The sequence below is a fragment of the Scyliorhinus canicula genome, unplaced genomic scaffold (assembly GCF_902713615.1).
Source record: "Scyliorhinus canicula unplaced genomic scaffold, sScyCan1.1, whole genome shotgun sequence".
Classification (NCBI taxonomy): Eukaryota; Metazoa; Chordata; class Chondrichthyes; order Carcharhiniformes; family Scyliorhinidae; genus Scyliorhinus; species Scyliorhinus canicula.
In genome coordinates, this window is record NW_024056016.1 from 118,475 (window position 1) to 135,014 (window position 16,540).

At 49.9% G+C, this 16,540-nt stretch overlaps 1 pseudogene; it reads right to left on the reverse strand.

Annotated features, from left to right (window-relative positions):
• LOC119961626 overlaps nucleotides 1–16,540 on the reverse strand; it is a 61,389-nt pseudogene that overhangs the window by 42,842 nt on the left and 2,007 nt on the right.

The window sequence follows — 16,540 nt, forward strand, 5'->3', positions numbered from 1 at the left end:
GTCGCCTATTTTCCAAGGATCTACTTCCCTCTGTTGCCCGTCCTTTCATATATCTGTCTAGATGCATCTTAAACGACGCTATCGTGCCCGCCTCTACCACCTCCGCTGGCAAAGCATTCCAGGCACCCACCACCCTCTGCGTAAAAAAGCTTCCATCGCACATCTCCCTTAAACTTTCCCCCTCTCACCTTGAAATCGTGACCCAAAAAGTTGGATTATTGAAAGACTTGATGGATACAATTTTTCGGGTTGCAGAATAAAAAATGACATATTTCACTCCCCACAGGCTTGAGCTGCCTTTGAACTTCATCGAAGCCTCGACACTTTGTGTTGCTGCTGAAAAGTCCTGAATCCTCCCTCCCTTCTGGTGCCAGGTGCCACCTCACCGTACCCGTCTCCAGGTCCTTCTGGCGATCTTTCATGTTGTGGAAGTGAATGATAACAGGTCTGGGATGAAAACTATCCCTCAGCCTCAGAGACAGGATATAATGTATCCTTTCTCATTTGAAACACCCAGCTTGAGAAAACATGGCAGCCGGTCCTCGAAGAACCTAATGGGAGCCTTACCCTCCACACCTTCTGACAGGCTGACCTCTCAGATTTTCTTTCTCCGACCCTCGGTTCACCAAGTCCTCTAGGACCTCCGCCACGGCACTCGGCTGGTTTTCAAAGGATTGAATTCTTGCCTCTGTCGAGGAGGCATCTTGCTCCGGATCATCGAGCCTCGTCATGGCATTTTGTAGCTGGGCCTCATGAGCACACAGATATTGAGTCAGCACACTCAGCCTCTGGTCAGTAACACGGATAATGTCGGCAGTCATCATTTTCAGCACCTCCCAGAGAGCCCCAGAGAGCGCGGGGTTGAGAGACCTCCTGAGGGTCAGGCCGCCATGTTGTAAAAGCGGCTCCATCCCCACTGAATCTACCTGCGCTGCTTTATCAATGATTTCTTGACTTTTTCCGGCATAATCTGACCAGACCAAACCTCCGATGTCTTCCAGGGACATCATAACAAATATTAATTCAAAGATTATGTAGGTGAGTGCGAGGCAATCAGGGTAAGTGATGAATTATAGTTGTGTGGTGCCAGAACCTGGATGTTGAGGGTTATGGGAACTGGCAGATAAATGGAGAGAAAGCTGAGATGAGGTAATTCTGTCCTGTACTGACAGGCATAAATTTTGTTAAATGTTTTCACAGGATACTAGATGAGGAGGAATTACAGACAGAAATCTCAAACGTCACGTCTCGATCTGATAGTTACTGGATTCCCTGGAACCTCAATATCGTCGGCCTTTCAATCTAGAAGGAGAAATGTTTGCCCGAACTGTCAGCTAAAGATTTAAAACATCCGTGTGACTGAAAAAGCACCGAGACCCACACAACACACACCCGAGTGAGTGTGTTCCACTGAACTTACTGTGGAAAGAGCTTTAACCAGTTACACAGCCTGAAAAACATAACATTCACAGCGGGGAGAGACCGTACCTGTGTCGTGTCTGTGGAAGAGGCTTCAACTGATTGTCCAGCCTGGAGAGACACGAGGAGACCCAAAACATGGAGAAACCGTGGAAATGTGGGGACTGTGGGAAGGGATTCCGAGCCCCATCAGAGGTGGAAACTCATCGACGCATTCACACTGGGGAGAGGCCGTTCTCCTGCTCCCAGTGTGGGAAAGGATTTACTGAAGTATACACCCTGCAGACACACCAGCGAGTTCACACTGGGGAGAGGCCATTCACCTGCTCTCAGTGTGGGAAAGGATTTTGTGATTCGTCTAACCTATTGAGACACCAGCGAATTCACACTGGGGAGAGGCCATTCACATGCTCTCAGTGTGGGAAAGGATTTAATCAATTATCTACCCTACAGAAACACCAGCGAGTTCACACCGGGGAGAGACCGTTCTCCTGCCAGTGTGGGAAAGAATTTACTGAAGTATCCAGCCTGCAGTCACACGAGCGAGTTCACACCGGGGAAAGGCCATTCACCTGCTCTCAGTGTGGGAAAGGATTTTATAATTCGTCCCGCCTATTGAGACACCAGCGAATTCACACCGGGGAGAGGCCGTTCTCCTGCCAGTGTGGGAAAGGATTTACTCAATCATCCCACCTGCAGAAACACCAGCGAGTTCACACTGGGGAGAGGCCGTTCACCTGCTCTCAGTGTGGGAAGGGATTCACTCAGTTATCTCACTTGCAGTCACACCAGCGAGTTCACACCGGGGAGAGGCCATTCACCTGCTCCCAGTGTGGGAAAGGATTTTGTGATTCATCGCGCCTATTGAGACACCAGCTAATTCACACAGGGGAGAGGCCATTCACATGCTCTCAGTGTGGGAAAGGATTTACTGAACTGTGTAGTTTGGAGAAACACCAGCGAGTTCACACTGGGGAGAGGCCATTCACCTGCTCTCAGTGTGGGAAGGGATTCACTCCGTTATCTCACCTGCAGAGACATCAGCGAGTTCACACTGGGGAGAGGCCATTCACCTGCTCTCAGTGTGGGAAGGGATTCACTCAGTTATCCAACCTGCGGACACACCAGCGAGTTCACACTAGGGAGAGGCCATTCACCTGCTCTCAGTGTGGGAAGGGATTCACTCGGTTATCCAACCTGCAGAGACATCAGCGAGTTCACACTGGGGAGAGGCCATTCACCTGCTCTCAGTGTGGGAAGGGATTCACTCAGTTATCCAACCTGCGGACACACCAGCGAGTTCACACCGGGGAAAGGCCGTCCACCCCACAATGTGAGACGGGATTGCATGCTTCATCAGACCTGCTGTGACACCAACAATTTCACAATTGATTACAGGGGTTGGATTCTGCTGTTATTGTTTCTGCTCTACAGCCAGGACTGCATTTTGTTCATTCTGACAGGTGGTCAGTGGGGATGGTCGGTGGGTTTCTTTCTGCTGGACTGGCCGGTCTCCCCACTTTGCCTCCAGTGGGCTGATTCTATTTGAGCCTTGTTGCTAATACCTGGCTTCAAATTGCACAAGGATCACAAAGTGAAAGGGTGTTTGGAAGTTAGAAGATGTTTAGTTTCCATTTCTGTTTCAAACCCCACAAAGCATACCATGTTGCCATGGAGATGGACCCTGGTGGTTACCTGGTTCTTTTGTTTAATTTATGTGGGTGTTCCTCACACAAGAAAACTATCAGGGTTTGAGGTGCAAGTTGTCTGAGGTGGACTGGGAAACTGATTGGTACAGGGAATACCTAATATTTAAGGAATTATTACATATTTATCAGGGGGTCGGTTAGCTCAGTTGGCTGGACGGCAGGTTGGTGATGCAGAGCGAGGCCAACAGTGAGGATTCAACTCCCGTACTGGCTGACTATTCAGGAAGGCCCCACCTTCTCAAACAGGCCCCTTGCCTGAGGTGGCTGACCCTCAGGTTAAATCACCTCCAGTCAGCTCTCGCTCTCTGTCAAATGGGAGAGAAGCCTATGGTCCTCTGGGATTTTTGCGACTTTTATTTCACATTATTATGGGCCAGGGATTAGCGAACACCAAAGTTTGTTTTTCCTCTGGAAGGTAACTCAACAATTTATCCCAATTTTTAAGAACATCCTCGTTTTACAATTTAATTTGAGTGATGTCAATTCAAAGTCATCTGGATTTGGTTCGTCACTTTGAGTTTAAATTATTAACACCTCCTTTTGCTCTCCCCTTTCAAAGTACCTTTTAAGCATATTCACATGACACACTCGGTGAGTTTTCCTTCTATCTGGCATTCTTACCACATAATTCACCTCACTTAATTTCCTTTCAATCTGATAAGGTCTACAAAACCTTGCTTTTAAAGGTTCACTTACCATTGGTAATAACACTAAAACTTTACCTCCACTGGCAAAACTACAAACTTTTGCTTTCTTGTCCGCTATCCATTTCATCACATTTTGTGCAACTTTGAATGTTGTCCAGCCAATCCCCCTGCTCTATTTAATCGTTCCCTAAAATTTGACACGTAATCCAATAATGTAAGTTCCGACTGCTGACTCACCAAATTTTCCTTTATCAATTTAAGTGGTCCACTTACCTCATGACCAAAAATTAGTTCAAAAGGACTGAATTTGGTTGACTCATTAGGTGCATCCCTAATTTCAAACAGTACGAATGGAATTCCTTTGTCCCAATGCTCTGGATAATCGTGACAATAAGCCCTCAACATTGTCTCTAATGTCTGATGCCACCTTTCTAATGCTCCCTGCGATTCTGGATGGTACGCAGTTGATTTAAATTGTTTTATTCCTAAGCTAGCCATAACTTCTTTGAATAACCTTAAGGTAAAATTTGATCCTTGATCCGATAGTATTTCTGTGGGTAGTCCATATTGAGTAAAGAATTTAAGTAACTCCTCCACAATCTTTCTAGCTGTAATTTTACATACTGGAATGGCCCCAGGCAACGTAATAGACACATCCATTATAGTTAAAAGATATTGATTCCCACTTTTCATTTTAGGAAGCGGTCCTACGCAATCAATTAAGACCCTTGTAAAAATGTTCCTCAAATGCTGGAATGGGTATTAAGGGCGCTGGTTTTATCACTGCTTGAGGTTACTCTATCAATTGGCATGTGTGACATGATCGACAAAATTTAACTTCATCTTTCTGCAGTCCAGGCCAATTAAAAGGTTTTTGGTTTTTAGCTTGAGTTTCCACACTCCCAAATAACCTCCCATTGGTACCTCATGTGCTACTCGCAACATCTCCTTTCTATACTCTACCGGCAATACCACTTGATGAACTTCTGCCCACTTTTCATCCGCCTGCATATGTAAAAGGTTTCCATTTTCTTATCAAGACATCATTTTTACGGTAATAACACTCTGGTATACACCCAGATTCCCCTTCCGTGTATGCTTTCTGATATGTCCGTTTTATTTCTTTATCTTTCTGTTGTAACTCCGCCGATTTTCCTGAGCTAAAAATATCCGCCTCATCCTCCACCTGTTCTGTTCTTTTCCAACCATCTGATCAAAAATCGTTTCTGGTAATTGCACTTGAAATGAAATGAAAATGAAATGAAAATCGCTTATTGTCACGAGCAGGCTTCAATGAAGTTACTGTGAAAAGTAAAAGTCACCACATTCCGGCGCCTATCCGGGGAGGCTGGTACGGGAATCGAACCGTGCTGCTGGCCTGCTTGGTCTGCTTTAAAAGCCAGCAATTTAGCCGAGTGAGCTAAACCAGCCCCATCATCTTCAATCTCTTTGATTTCTCCTCTTGTCTTTACCTGTGATTTTGCGACCTCGTTACTACACAATCCAGAAAAATCCCAGGATATTCGTCCTTCAACACTTCAGTTGTCTGATTTTCCACTGGCTTATCAACCACAGTAGGCATCACTCCCACCTCCAATCCAGCTATATCATTACCCAAGATAAACCGTATTCCTGGACAACATAGTTTCTCTTGTTCTTACTACCACTTCACCATTCTTCACTGGACTTTCCAACCTTACCTTATATAATGGAACACTACTCTTCTCACCCTGAATTCCACATATTAGCACCATTTCTGGCAACATTCTTCCCAAACTACATAACTCCTCATCTCTGACATTAAAGATTGACTAGCTCCCTCATCTCTTAAAATTGTGACTTTTTTACCTGCTCCTCCTGATACACATGTGTAAAATTTACCCACACAAGTAAATTCTTTAAAGAGATCTGGCACCTTCTTATCAGTCACCACTTGATCAGGCTGTACAATCTTTTGCACCTCCTTCGCTTCACTTGGGCTTTCCTTTCCCACTTTAACGAACCCCACTGTCTTATCCTGTTTTACCACATCAGCCTTCCCCGTGCTTTTCTTCAACCACCAACACTGTGACTTTACATGGCCTAGTTTATTACAGTGAAAACATTTGAAACTTTTCATTTCCCTTCCACCCTCCTGGATTTCCTTTTTAATCTGAGGTACGCTCTCCTTATTATCTCCCATCAGACCTCCTTTACCTCTCCCACTTAAGTATTTCTCTTTTCCCCAGTTTCTGACCTCCACAGGCTGAAACTGATGTCGGAAACCAAGCTTTGATTTATTAACTAAATCATAATCATCTGCCATTTCTGCTGCTAACCTCGCAGTTTTAACCCTCTGCTCTTCCACATGAGTTCTCACTACAGCAGGAATTGGATTTTTAAACTTCTCCAAAAGTATAATTTCACTAAGAGCTTCATACGTGTGGTCTATTTTCATCCATCTTTCAAAATTACTCTGATCCTTTCAAATTCCATGTATGTTTGACCAGGTTCTTTCCTTAAATTTCTAAACCTTTGCAGGCTTCAGGCACTAGTTCATATGCACCCAAGATGGATTTTTTCACCTCCTCATACGTCCCAGATACCTCCTCTGATAGTGATGCAAACATTTCACTAGCCCTACCTCCCTGCTTTGTTTGAATCAGTAATACCCACATATCCTGTGACCATGTCATTTGTTCAGCCAGCTTCTCAAATGAAATGAAAAAGGCTTCTATCTCCTTCTCATCAAATCTTGGCAATGCTTGGACATATTTATATAGCTAACCACCAAACCTTCGACTAAGACGCTCTTTCTCTTTATCCTTATCACCAGCCTCCCTACAACTGTATGTTTCCCTTTACATCCGCCAATTTTAACTGACTCATGTCACATGGCCATTTTCTGAAGTTCAAACTCTCTTTTGCCTTTTCCTCTCTTTTTCTTTTTGTTGTGCTGGGGCTATTCTTTCTTTGTTTCTTTCTTCTCTCTCTTTTCCTTTTCCCTGATCTGTATCTCCCTTTCTCTCTCTTTTTCTCTCGTTTTGTATTCAAGCTGCTTTTTTAAAAAATAAATTTAGATTACCCAATTATTTTTTCTATTAAGGGGCAATTTAGCGTGGCCAATCCACCGACTCTGCACATTTTTGCGTTGTGGGGGCGAAACCCACGCAGACACGGGGAGAATGTGCAAACTCCACACGGACAGTGACCCAGAGCCGGGATCGAACCTGGGACCTCAGCGCCGTGATGCGGTTGTGCTAACCACTAGGCCACCGTGCTGCCCGTATTCAAGCTGCTTTAATTCTTTTTCATGTTCAAGTGGCTTGTGATTTGTAACTGAATTTTTGCCATTTCTACTGAGTCAGACTGTATCTCAGACAATTTTAAATGCTCAACTAGCGCTTTAAGTACCTCTACTTTTAGTGTGCTGTCAGGTAACGCTAACTGCAATGTTTTTGCCAAATCTAAAAGCCTTTTTTTAGTCTCTGTTTGTAAGGTACTGCATGTGACCTTCTCCACCCCCAAAAATGCCCGAGCCTCTGAAAGAGCCAGTGTCCACAACACACTCCCTACTTAAAGTGGAATTCCACACCTGAAATGCAAAGACAAATATGCTCATCCCTCACTGTCTTTGAGTTCGCTAACCAACCCAATCACAAATGATAGACTTTTATCCCAGACTAGCCCCCAATTTATTATGGGTCAGGGTTTAGTGAACACCAAAGTATACCATGGAGTTCACCCACAACTTTAAATAGATTTTGGTTATGGGGAGCACAAAGGCCCACTCTACAGGTGTGATGTAACAGAGAGCTAAAGTATGTTTAAAACAAAAACAATGTTTATTCTATGAATCCAGTTAACATTTTATAAACAAATAGTAAACAGTTTATCAACTACCAATGCTGACCCCCCACAAAAGATACAGTATTTTATAGATAACCCTTGATAACCTTCCAAACAACATCCACAAGTTAAACCCTTTTAAAATAAAGACAGCAGGTTTAAATTCTCTACAGAAACAGGTATTACTTTGAAATCATCAAATGGTGTTTAGATTGCAGAGAGAGATCATAACATCTTCTTGCTGTGAATGCAGCTCTTCACCTCTGAAACAAAACCAAAAACACACTGCAGCTGCCATCTCAAAAACAAAAGTGAAAGACAGACAGCCCAGCTCCTCCCACATACTGACATCACTGCAGCTATTTGATAAACACTCATTTGTTAAAGGCACATCCGCCTGACAACATGTATACAACAAATATAGATTCCTTCAAGGAACAAAAATCCAACAGGAAAAGTGATGTAACCGTGGAGAACAAGAACAGTTAAAGATTCATGAGATCCATTAGATTTTAGCAAAGGAGGACCAAGAAACTGATGAGAGCAAACTGGCGAGAAACATAAAAAACGACTGGAAAAGCTTCCACAGGAATGTGAAAAGGAAAAGATTAGCAAAGACCAATGTGGGTCCATTCCAGGCAGAGACAGGAGAGTTTATAATGGGGAGTAAGGAAATGGCAGAGAAACTAAACAATGTGTGTCTGTCTTCACAGAGGAAGATACAGAAACTGTCCCCAAAACACCAGAGAACCAAAGGACTGGCAGAGATTAGTATTGGTGAAAAGGTAGCACTGGAGAAATTAATGGGGTTGAAAGTTAATAAAACCCCAAAAGCTGATGATCTACATCCCAGTGTTGAACGAGGTGGCTGTAGAGATCTCTATTCCTCATTCTAAATTCTCCTGACTCCATCTGTAATGGACAAACCTTTGTCTTAGCCAAACATTTCTTTTTTATGTAGCCATAGAAACTTTTACAATCCATTTTTCTGTATTGTGCCAGTTCACATTCTATTCTGTGGCCGCCTCAAATGGTGTCCAGCAAGGCATGCTGGGAAAAGTGGTCATGTTTTATGCACAGGCAGGTTGCAGAACAGATCAAACAAAGTTGCAGCAAAAGGGTTTGCAGACTTCAAAATATTTTACAGGTTTATGCAAATAACATAAGCAAATGGCCATCTCCAGGAACAATAGAATTGTCCTGTCATTCACGCTTCTTTACCAGACACAGCGGCACCTAAATTCCTTTGGAAAGCCTACCTCCCCCGAACACTTCCAGGCATGGTCACTGAGTGCCTACCCCAAATTTGACGTGGCAGCCCCTGATTGGACTGGATCGATCAGGCTGATTGATCCATGATCAATTGATTGACAAATGACCAAGAGACCACCCTCCAAAGGGGAGGAAATTGAAGCAGGTTTAAAAGATTCTGCACAACTTTAGAATCTCTCTGCAGCAGTAACCAACAACGGTGACTTCCACTGGTCGACGAAGGAGACCATCACCCGACCAACTGAAGGAGGACCAGAGCCAGGGACAGACCAGACCAAGGACTGAACATTGGGGACTACAAGATTCGGGATCCAGATAAAGGCCAATATCTGTCTGGGACTTGCTAGTCACTTTGAAGTTAAGACATAGACATAGAATTTACAGTGCTGAAGGAGGCCATTCGGCCCATCGAGTCTGCACCGGCTCCTGGAAAGAGCACCCTACCCAAGGTTAACACCTCCACCCTGTCCCCATAACCCAGTAACCCCATCCAACACTAAGGGTTAAGTTAAGGTCTTGTGCATAATAGCTTTGTCGTTTGAGTTAAATGTGTGTGATCAATTTACAGTAACAATGGACTTCCGGTGTGCAGCATGAAGTGAGTGAGCACACAGAGACAGCTCCTGCCCAAGGTTACAGAAAAGAGCTCTTTTTTGGGCGGCACGGGTTGGAATTTCGATGAAAAGCCGTAGGTGAATGTTCAAGGAGTACTTTCCCCCAGGAATAGTATGTTTCTGGGTTATCAGACCCTCAGAAACAGTGCATGATTGGGCGGAAGCAGCAGCAAACAAGAGCCTCTACAAGCAGGCAGGCGGGGGAAGGGCCAGCTCAGATTTCTCAAGCTGACTTGAGGGCCTTTATGAAAGCTGAATTCTAGCAGCAGTCGACGCTGTCCCGACGAATCCCAGTGGGGGAAGGTGTCTAGAGGAGCATTCCCCATAATTTATGGTGCTCACCCGGAGTGGGGCAAAGGAAAAAGCTGCAGCAGCTCCCCAAGAAAAGCAGGGGAAGAAAGACAAAATGGCGGCCGGCGGAACACCCGAGGACTGGTGGAAGTGGGCGCAGGAGCAGCAGGGTAGCATGGTGGTTAGCATAAATGCTTCACAGCTCCAGGGTCCCAGGTTCGATTCCCGGCTGGGTCACTGTCTGTGTGGAGTCTGCACGTCCTCCCCCTGTGTGCGTGGGTTTCCTCCGGGTGCTCCGGTTTCCTCCCACAGTCCAAAGATGTGCGGGTTAGGTGGATTGGCCATGCTAAATTGCCTGTAGTGTCCTAATAAAAGTAAGGTTAAGGGGGGGGTTGTTGGGTTACGGGTATAGGGTGGATACGTGGGTTTGAGTAGGGTGATCATGGCTCGGCACAACATTGAGGGCCGAAGGGCCTGTTCTGTGCTGTACTGTTCTATGTTCTATGTTCTGCGCTGTTTTGCGGAGCTGAAGGCTGAGTTGCTGGACTCCCTGAATGCAACTACAAACAAGCTGCTTGGGACCCAGGCGGCACAGGAGGTGTTGATTCGGGAGTTGCAGCAGCAGGCCGCTGAGAGGGAGGAGGAAGCCATGGTCCTCGTGGGGAAAGTGGAGTTGCACGAGGCACTTCACAAAAAGTGGCAAGACCGCATGGAGGAGCTGGACGTTCGCACGAGGCGAAAGAATTTGAGGATCCTGGGCCTGGCGGAGGGGCTGGAGGGGTCGGATCTCCCGGCGTATGTGACCACGATGTTGAGCTCGTTGATGGGAGCGGGGTCCTTCCATTTGCCCCTGGAGCTTGAGGGAGCTCATCGAGTGATGGCCAGGAGGCCTAAGGCAAATGAACCCCCGCGGGCGGTGCTGGTGCGGTTCCATCGGTTTAGTGACCGGGAGTGTGTGCTGCGCTGGGCCAAGAAAGAGAGGAGCAGCAAGTGGGAGAATTCGGTGGTGCGAATCTACCAGGACTGGAGTGCGGAGGTGGCAAAGCGGAGGGCCAGGTTCAACCGGACGAAGGCGGTGCTGCATGCCAAGCAGGTCAGATTTTAAATGCTACAGCCTGCGCGTCTGTGGGTGACATATAAGGACCGGCACCACTACTTCAAGTCCCCGGAGGAGGCGTGAGCCTTTGTACAGGCAGAGAAGCTGGACTCAAACTAGGGTCTGGGGACACACTATGGCCGTTGCTGTTTTCGCTGTCGCTGTTCTTCAATTTTGACAGGTGTTATTTTTAAGCTGGTTTTCTTTTTGCTCTGTTTCCGGGTGGGTTTGTCTGTTGGGTATGGGTGTGGGGAACGTTGGGGGTATGTGCTTTATATGTTCTCTTCTGTACGGGGCTGGGGGTTGGGGTGAAACTGGATTTTGAGGAGCTGTGTCAGAAGGGTGGGGTGTGGCAGTGTGAAAGCGCGGGCTTTCCTCTGGATGTCCGTGCTGCGGGGCGGGGGGGGGGGGCGGAGCTGGAGGTGGGGGCGTGGCCTTCACTGGTTTTCTTTCCCCCGCTGAAGCGGTGCCATGGAGGTGTGGCAAGAGGGGAATGACCCATGCCGGGAGGAGATGGGTTTTGGCGGGAGCTGCCGGGTCAGCAGAAGTCAGCTGACTCACGGAAGTACCATGGAGGGTGCGTCGCGGCTAGGAGGGGTCCTAGCCTGGGGGGGTGGGGGGGGGGATACCGGGTTGCTGCTGGAATGGCCAGGAAGGAGCTGGTGTGGGCCGGGGGGGTAGAGGAGAGGCGTTATCGCCATGGGGAACGGGTCAGGCGGGGCGAGCTGGCCTGGGGCGAGCAGTCGATAAGCTATGGCTAGCCGGCAGGGGAGAGGGGCAGGTTGCCCTCTGATCCGGCTGATTACCTGGAACGTGAGGGCGCTGAATGGGCCGGTTAAGAGAACCAGGGTATTTTCTCATCTGAAGGGGCTGAAGGCGGACGTGGCTATGCTCCAGGAGACCCACTTGAAGGTGGCGGACCAGGTTCGTCTGAGGAAGGGGTGGGTGGGGTAGGGTTTTCACTCAGGATTTGACGCGAAGAACCGGGGGGTGGCGATTCTGGTGGGGAAGAGGGTGGCGTTCGAGGCGGCTGAGGTGGTGTCGGACAAGGAGGGCAGATATATTATGGTGAAGGGTAGGCTGCAAGGAGAGAAGGTGGTGCTGGTTAATGTATATGCCCCGAATTGGGATGATGCCGGCTTCATGAGGCGCTTGTTGGGCCGCATTCCGGACCTGGAGGCGGGGGGCCTGATCATGGGGGGGAGACTTTAACACAGTGCTGGATCCCCCACTGGACCGGTCCAGTTCAAGGATGGGTAGGAGACTGGCGGCGGCCAAAGTGCTGAGGGGGTTTATGAACCAGATGGGAGGGGTGGATCCCTGGAGGTTTGGGAGACCGAGAGCGCGGGAGTATTCCTTTTTCTCCCATGTCCATAGGGTCTATTCCCGAATAGATTTTTTCATCTTGAGCAGGGAATTGATCCCGAAGGTGCAGGATGCAGAGTATTCGGCCATAGCGATTTCAGACCATGCTCCGCACTGGGTTGATCTGGAGATGGGGGAGGCGCGGGACCAGCGTCCGCTCTGGCGCCTGGATGTGGGGATGCTGGCTGATGGGGAGGTGTGTAGGAGGGTCCGGGGAAGTATTGCAGGGTATCTGGATACCAACGACACGGGGGAGGTCCGGGTGGGGATGGTCTGGGAGGCTCTGAAAGCAGTGATCCGGGGGGAGCTGATCTCCATCCGGGCCCATAGGGAAAGGAGGGAGAGGAAGGAGAGGGAGAGACTGGTGAGGGAGCTCCTGGATGTGGACAGGAGATACGTGGAGGCACCGGAGGAGGGGTTGCTGGTGGAACGGCGCAGTTTGCAGGCCAAATTTGACTTGTTGACCACCAGAAAGGCGGAGACACAGTGGAGGAGGTCGCAGGGCGCGGTATATGAGTATGGGGAGAAGGCGAGCAGGATGTTGGCGCATCAACTCCGCAGGCGAGATGCGGCTAGGAAAATTGGTGGAGTGACGGATAGGGGTGGGAATGTAGTGCAGAAGGGGACAGAAGTAAATGGGGTCTTTAGGGACTTCTACGAGGAACTGTACCGGTCAGAACCTCCGATGGGGAGAGGGGGGATGGAGAGCTTCATGAACAGGCTATGTTTCCCAAGGGTTCAAGAGGAGCTGGTAGAGGGGCTGGGGGCGCCGATAGAGTTGGAGGAGCTAGTCAGGGGGATTGGACAAAGGCAGTCAGGTAAGGCGCCGGGGCCGGACGGGTTCCCGGTGGAATTTTATAAAAAGTATGCGGATCTGGTGGGCCCCGTGTTGGTGCGAGCCTTCAATGAGGCATGGGAGGGGGGGGGGGGGGGGGGGGCTTTGCCCCCGACGATGTCGCGGGCACTGATCTCTCTGATCCTGAAGCGGGATAAGGACCCCTTGCAGTGTGGATCATACAGGCCTATCTCGCTCCTCAATGTTGACGCTAAGTTGCTGGCGAAGATCCTGGCCACCAGGATAGAGGACTGTGTGCCAGGGGTGATACACGAGGATCAGACAGGATTTGGCAAGGGACGGCAGCTCAACACGAATGTGCGGAGACTGCTAAATGTTATTATGATGGGCGGCACGGTGGCACAGTGGTTAGCATTGCTGCCTACGGCGCTGAGGACCCGGGTTCGAATCCCGGCCCTGGGTCACTGTCTGTGAGGAGTTTGCACATTCTCCCCGTGTCTGCGTGGGTTTCACCCCCACAACCCAAAGATGTGCAGGCTAGGTGGATTGGCCACGTTAAATTGCCCCTTAATTGGAAAAAATGAATTGGATATTCTAAATTTATAAAAAAAAAAAAAAAAAAAAAATGTTATTATGATGCCGGCAGTGGAGGGGGAGGCGGAGATAGTGGTGGCGCTGGATGCGGAGAAAGCGTTTGATAGAGTTGAGTGGGGGTACCTGTGGGAGGTGCTGGAGCGGTTCGGATTCGGGGAGGGATTCATCAAATGGGTGAGGCTGCTCTACGAGGCTCCGATGGCAAGTGTAGTTACCAATGGAAGGAGATCGGAGTACTTTAGACTCTACCGTGGGACCAGGCAGGGGTGCCCCCTGTCCCCCTTGCTCTTTGCACTGGCGATTGAACCTTTGGCTATGGCGTTGAGGGAGTCAGGGAGATGGAGGGGTCTGGTGCGGGGTGGGGAGGAACATCGTGTATCGCTGTATGCGGGCGACCTGCTGTTGTATGTGGCAGATCCAGAAGGGGGAATGCCGGGGGTGATGGAGCTGTTAGCGGAATTTGGGGGCTTCTCGGGCTATAAGTTAAATTTAGGCAAGAGTGAGGTATTTGTAGTACACCCGGGTGATCAGGAGGAGGGAATTGGGAGACTCCCATTTAAGAGAGCCGTGAAGAGTTTCAGATACCTGAGGGTGCAGGTGGCCAGGAGTTGGGGGACTTTCCATAAGCTTAATTTTACCAGGCTGGTGGAGCAGATGGAGGAGGAATTTAAAAGGTGGGACATGGTACCGCTATCGTTGGCGGGAAGAGTGCACTCCGTCAAAATGACGGTTCTCCCGAGGTTCTTGTTCCTTTTTCAGTGTTTGCCCATCTTTATCCCTCGGGCCTTTTTTAGAAGGGTGACTAGCAGCATCATGAGCTTTGTTTGGGCGCATGGGACCCCGAGGGTGAAGAGGGTCTTCTTGGAGCGCGGTAGAGATGGGGGGGGGCTGGCGTTACCCAATCTCTCGGGGTATTATTGGGCGGCCAATGTGTCGATGGTGCGCAAGTGGGTAATGGAGGGGGAGGGGGCAGCATGGAAACGGATGGAGAGGGCGTCCTGTGGAGATACAAGCCTGGGGACCCTGGTAACGGCGCCGTAGCCGCTCCCTCCTACGAGGTATACCACGAGTCCGGTGGTGGCGGCTACCCTCAAGATTTGGGGGCAGTGGAGGCGACATAGGGGAGAAGTGGGGGGCTCGATGGAGGCTCCGTTAAGGGGGAACCATAGGTTCGTCCCGGGGAACATTGATGGGGGATTTCAGGGTTGGCACAGAGCGGGCATCAGACAGCTGATGGGAGGTTTGCGAGCCTGGGGGAGTTGGAGGAGAAATTTGGGCTCCCCCCGGGGAACATGTTCAGGTATCTGCAGGTAAAGGCATTTGCTAGGCGGCAGGTGGAGGGATTCCCTTCGCTTCCCGCGAGGGGGGTGAGCGACAGGGTGCTTTCGGGGGTCTGGGTCGGAGAGGGGAAGATATCTGATATCTACAATGTTATGCAGGAGGCGGAGGAGGCGTCAGTAGAGGAGCTGAAAGCTATGTGGGAGGGGGAACTGGGGGAACAGATCGAAGACGGGACATGGGCTGATGCTCTGGAGAGGGTTAATTCTTCCTCCTCGTGTGCGCGGCTTAGCCTCATCCAATTCAAGGTGCTGCACCGGGCCCACATGACTGGGACGAGGATGAGTAGGTTCTTTGGGGGTGAGGACAGATGTGTCAGGTGTTCGGGAAGTCCAGCGAACCATGCCCATATGTTCTGGGCATGCCCGGCACTGGAGGAGTTCTGGAAGGGGGTGGCGAGGACGGTGTCGAGGGAGATGGGATCCAGGGTCAAGCCAGGATGGGGACTCGCGATTTTTGGGGTTGGGGTGGAGCCGGGAGTGCAGGAGGCGAAAGAGGCCGGTGTGCTGGCCTTTGCGTCCCTAGTAGCCCGGCGAAGGATCTTGCTACAACGGAAGGATGCGAGGCCCCCAAGCGTGGAGACCTGGATCAATGACATGGCGGGTTTCATTAAGCTAGAGAAGGTCAAATTCGCCCTGAGAGGGTCGGTACAAGGGTTCTTTAGGTGGTGGCAACCTTTTCTCGACTTTCTGGCTCAACGATGGGGTACAGGGACAGCAGCAGCAGCAACCCGGAGGGGAGGTGGGAGAAGGGGGGTGGGGGGGGGGGGGCTGAGGGAGCTGCCGTTCCGGTTAGTTGGGGACAGTTTCAGGTACCTGGGAATACAAGTGGCGCGGGATTGGGGTCGACTGCACAAGCTGAACCTGTCCCGGCTGGTAGATCAAATGCGAGGGGAGTTTCGGAGGTGGGATGCGCTCCCGCTGTCGTTAGCTGGGAGAGTTCAGACAGTGAAAACGACGGTCCTCCCGAGGTTCTTATTCGTGTTCCAATGTCTCTCCATTTTCATTCCACGTTCCTTTTTTAAGAGGGTAAGCAAGATCATTTTGGGCTTTGCATAGGCGGGCAAATCGTCGCGTGTGAAGAGGGTGATGCTCGAGCAGAACCGGGGGGGAAGGGGGGCTTCCACTGCCGAATTTCAGCAACTATTATTCGGCGGCTCACGTAGCCATGATAAGGAAGTAGGTGGTGGGGGAGGGTTGGCTTGGGAGCGGGTGGAGGCAACCTCGTGTAGGGGTACCAGTCTGGGGGCGTTGGTGACGGCACCTCTGCCGTTCCCGCCAGCGCGCTTCTCCACCAGCCCCGTAGTGATGGCGACCCTTCGGATCTGGGGGCAGTGGAGGAGGCACGTGGGAGCAACGGGAGCATCGGTCTGGTCCCCGATATGTGACAGCCATCGGTTTGCCCCGGGGAGGTTGGACGGGGGTTCTGGGTATGGCAGAGGGCTGGGATTGAGCGGATGGTGATTTGTTTTTGGAAGGGAGCTTCCCGAGCTTGAGGGCGCTGGAGGCCAAGTTTGGGTTGACGAGGGGAATGAATTCCGGTATATTCAGGTGCGGGACTTTTTGCGCAGG